We start from the raw sequence: 4,449 nt of genomic DNA, 5'->3' as shown, positions 1-4,449 counted from the left end.
GAGATCCCAAAATGAGATAATCTGTCTTGTCGTGACGTTAGTTGAGGGATAAATATTGTCCAACGATAGCAAGGAACACCCCGCCTCCACCTTTCGAAATTTTGGATTTGATTTGATTTGATTTTGTATTGGTGGCATGGTGGCACAGTGGTTAGCACTGCTGCCTCACAGGACCCTGGTTCAGTTCCTGGCTTGGGTCACTGTCTGTGTGGAATTTGCACATTCTCCCTGTGTCTGCGTGGGTTTCCTCCGGGTGACCCGGTTTCCTCTCACAATCCGAATATGTGCGAGTTAGGATGATTGGCCATGCTAAATTGCCCCTTAGTGTCAGGGGGAAATATGTAGGGTTATGGGGATAGGGCCTTATATCTTCTTATAGTCCAAGATACTCTGCCTAACTGTTAACCACCCGTCCAATCTTTGTGTCATCCGCAAACTTACTGATCCTACCCCCCACATAGTCATCAATATCATTTATATAAATGATGAATAATAGGCGGCCCAATGCAGATCCCTGTGGTACACCACTGGACACTGGCTTCCAGTCACTGAAGCAGCTTTCTGTCATCACCCTCTGTCTCCTACAACTGAGCCAATTTTGAATCCACTTTATCAAATTTCCCTGCATCCCATGTGAATTTACCTCCTTTACAAGTCTCCCATGTGGGACCTTGTCAAAGGCTTTGCTGAAATCCAAATAAACTACATCAATTGCACTACCCTCGTCTATACACTGATCACCTCCTCAAAAAATTCAATCAAATTTGTTAGGCATGACCTTTCTCTGATGAAGCCATGCTGACTATCCCTGATCAAACTTTGCCTCTCCAAGTGGAGATAGATGCTGTGCTTCAGAACTTTCTCTAACAATTTCCCTACCACTGACGTGAGATTCACTGGTCTGTAGTTCCCTAGTTTATCTCTATAACCTTTCTTAAATAACGGAAACACATGAGCTGTTCTCCAGTCATCTGGCATCTCCCTCGTGGCCAGAGAGGAATTGACAATTTGGGTCAGAGCCCCTGCAATCTCCTCCCTTGTCTCCCACAGCAGCCTTGGGCACAATTCATCTGGACCTGGAGATTTATCCACTTTTAAGGCTGCTAATACCTCCAAAACCTTGTCCTTCCTGATGTAAACTTGCTCAAGAACCTCACTGTATCTCTCCCTGAATTCCATGCAATTGTCCTCATTCTCTTGGGTGAAGACGGATGTGATGTATTCATTTAACTCTCGACCAATGTCCTCTGGCTCCACCTACAGTTTGCCTCCTTCATCCCTAATGGGCCCTACTCTTTCCCTGCTTATCCTCTTCCCATTGATATACTTATAGAATATCTTGGGATTTTCCCTACTTTACCAGCCAGAGCTTTCTTATATCCCCTCTTTGTATTCCTAATTGCTTCCTTAAGCTCCACCCTGCACTTTCTATACCTCACTAGTGCGTCCACAAACTTGGTCCCCTTGTACTTTTTAAAAGCCTGGTTGTAATCAATATCAATGATTTGGAGGAAAATGTAACTGGTTTGATTAGTAAGTTTGCGGACAACACAAAGTTGGTGGATATGTAGACAGCGATGAGGACCATCAGAGGATACAGCAGGATATAGATCAGTTGGAGACTTGGGCGGAGAGTTGGCAGATGGAGTTTAATCCGGACAAATGTGAGGTAATGCGTTTTGGAAGGTCTAATGCAGATAGGAAATATACAGTAAATGGCAGAACCCTTAAGAGTATTGATAGGCAGAGGGATCTGGGTGTACAGGTACACAGGTCACTGAAAGTGGCAACGCAGGTAGAGAAGGTAGTCAGGAAGGCATACGGCATGCTTGCTTTCATCGGCCAGGGCATTGAGTTAAAAAATTGGCAAGTCATGTTGCAGCTTTCTAGAACCTTAGTTAGGCCGCACTTGGAATATAGTGTTCAATTCTGGTCGCCACACAACCAGAAGGATGTGGAGGCTTTGGAGAGGGTACAGAACATATTTACCAGGATGCTGCCTGGTATAAAGGGCATTAGCTATGAGGAGAGGTTGGAGAAACTTGGTTTATTCTCACTGGAATGACGGAGGTTGAGGGACGACCTGATAGAAGTCTTCAAGATTATGAGGGGCATGGACAGAGTAGATAGTCAGAAGCTTTTCCACAGGGTGGAAGAGTCAATTACTAGGGGGCATAGATTTGAGGTGCGAGGGGCATGTATGAGGCAAGTTTTTTACACAGAGGGTGATGAGTGCCTGGAACTCATTGCCGGGGAAGATAGTGGAAGCAGATACAATAGTGAGTTTTAAGGGGTGTCTTGACAAATACATGAATAGGATGGGAATAGAGGGATATGGTCCCCGGAAGGGTAGGGGGTTTTAGTTCAGTCGGGCAGCATGGTCGGTGCAGGCTTGAAGGGCCGAAAGGCCTGTTCCTGTGTTGTAAGTTTCTTTATTCTTTGTTCTTTCTTTTCCTTCTCATTGTATCCTGAATATCTCTGGTCATCCATGGTTCTCTGGGTTTGTTATTCCTATCTATCACCCAAGAGGGAACATGCTGGGCTTGCACCCTCCCCATTTCCTTTTTGACTGCCCCCCACTGCTCATCTGTAGATTTTCCTATTAGTAGCTCTTCCCAGTCTACCTTGGCCAGATCCTGTCTTATTTTACTAAAATCCGCTCTCCCAAATCCAAAAGACTCAGACTATCCACTCTATCCAAGCCTGTCATAATCCTGTAAACCTCTATCAGGTTCCTCCTCATCCTCCGACGCTGCAATGAAAACAATCCAAGTTTGTTCAACCTTTCTTCATAGTCCGTATTCTCCAAGGCAACATCCTGGTAAATCTCTTCTGCATCCTTTCCAGTGCATCAACATCCTTGTGGTCGTGTGGCGACCAGAATTGTACACAATACTCTAAATGCGGCTTAACCAAATTCTTTTACAGCTGCAACATGATTTTCCAATTCCTGTACTCAACGCCCCAGTTTTATTAACATTGCAGGCACCCAGATAATAATCTCATCCAGCACAAAAAGCCAGTCTCTCAATTTAACCCCATGCAGACTGACCCCATTCCTCCTCTGTGCAGAGGTGAGTGACCTCTGAGAGGATCCAGTTAAGTAGCTGAATGTATCCAATAGAAAATGTCCCTTTTCCACAGGGCTTGGTTGGGAGGTTCGCCTCATGGACATCAAGAGCGGACAGACTTCGATTTCTGTTCTGTTTCTGGTACATATTACCAATCCGAAACCAGCTTCCAAACAATGTTCCTATCTTTGAAAAAGTTAAAGATAGAAATGTTTTTATTATCAACAGCCTTTCCCATCTTCAGCATGATCCGCATGCAGTGAATTACCTTCTGAAGTGGACAGAGATTCCAATCCGGTGCTGGGGATGCAAGGTGGGTCATACAATGTCTGATCACCAAAACAGCAGTTGGGGTTTTGGGCTGGGTCTCTGGTTCCTGAGAACAGCTGGAACATTTGGGGGTAGATCTTGTACTTTGGGTGATGACTCATTCTATACCTCTCTCCATTTTTATGCAAAAAATCTGACGGGAAAGATTAAATCCAGAATGGAGGGGAGGCTGAGATTGAGTTTGAAGAGGAAAGGGAGGCAGACATTTGTACGGGCAGAGGGTTCAAGAATGCATTTGTTGAGGAGAGAGGTGATGGTGATAGACCTGAAGAAAATGGAGGCGATATCTAAGGGCATCTCCTCAGAGGAAGCATTAACATCAACTAACAGCGGGGGTGCCTAGAAGAGAAGGCAGTCCGGATAACTCAGTTGGTAGAGTATCAGACTTCTAATCTGAGGGTCCAGGGTTCAAGTCCCTGTTTGGGCGATGCTCTCACCTTATCATAGAAATCATAGAATCCTACAGTGCAGAAGGAGGCCATTTGGCCCACCGAGTTTGTACTGACAACAATCCCACCAGGCCCTATCCCCATAAACTCACATATTTAGCCCACTAATCCCTCTAACCGACACACCCCAGGACACGAAGGAACAATTTAGCATGGCCAATCAACCTAACCCGCACATCTTTGGACTGTGGGAGGAACATAAGAACATAAGACATAAGAAATAGGAGCAGGAGTCGGCCATCTAGCACCTCGAGCCTGCCTCGCCATTCAATAAGATCATGGCTGATCTGATAGTGGTTTAGTTCCACTTACCCGCCCACTCCCCAAAACTGGAGCACCAGGAGGGAACCCACGCAGACACGGGGAGAATGTGCAAACTCCACACAGATAATGATCCAAGCCAGGAATTGAACCCAGGTCTCTGGAACTGTGAGACAACAGTGCTAACCACTGTGCCACCATGCTGCCCTAATTATAGGAGGGAGCTGATGGCCTAGTGATATAATTGCTAGCCTATTAACCCAAAAACTCAGCTAATGTTCTGGGGACCTGTGTTCGAATCCCGCCACAACAGATGATGGAATTTGAATTCATTGACA

The 4,449-nt window shown here is 45.5% G+C and overlaps 1 non-coding gene across 1 annotated transcript; it reads left to right on the top strand.

The window, feature by feature from the left end:
* The first annotated feature begins 3,755 nt into the window (after positions 1 to 3,755).
* Positions 3,756 to 3,828, top strand: trnar-ucu (transfer RNA arginine (anticodon UCU)). Its single transcript has one exon. It is a non-coding gene; the product is annotated as a tRNA-Arg (tRNA).
* Positions 3,829 to 4,449: the final 621 nt, after the last annotated feature.

Source organism: Mustelus asterias, chromosome 15, assembly GCF_964213995.1.
Source record: "Mustelus asterias chromosome 15, sMusAst1.hap1.1, whole genome shotgun sequence".
Classification (NCBI taxonomy): domain Eukaryota; kingdom Metazoa; phylum Chordata; class Chondrichthyes; order Carcharhiniformes; family Triakidae; genus Mustelus; species Mustelus asterias.
Note: the sequence above shows the minus strand (reverse complement) of the source record. Positions and strands in the feature narration are given on the sequence as shown.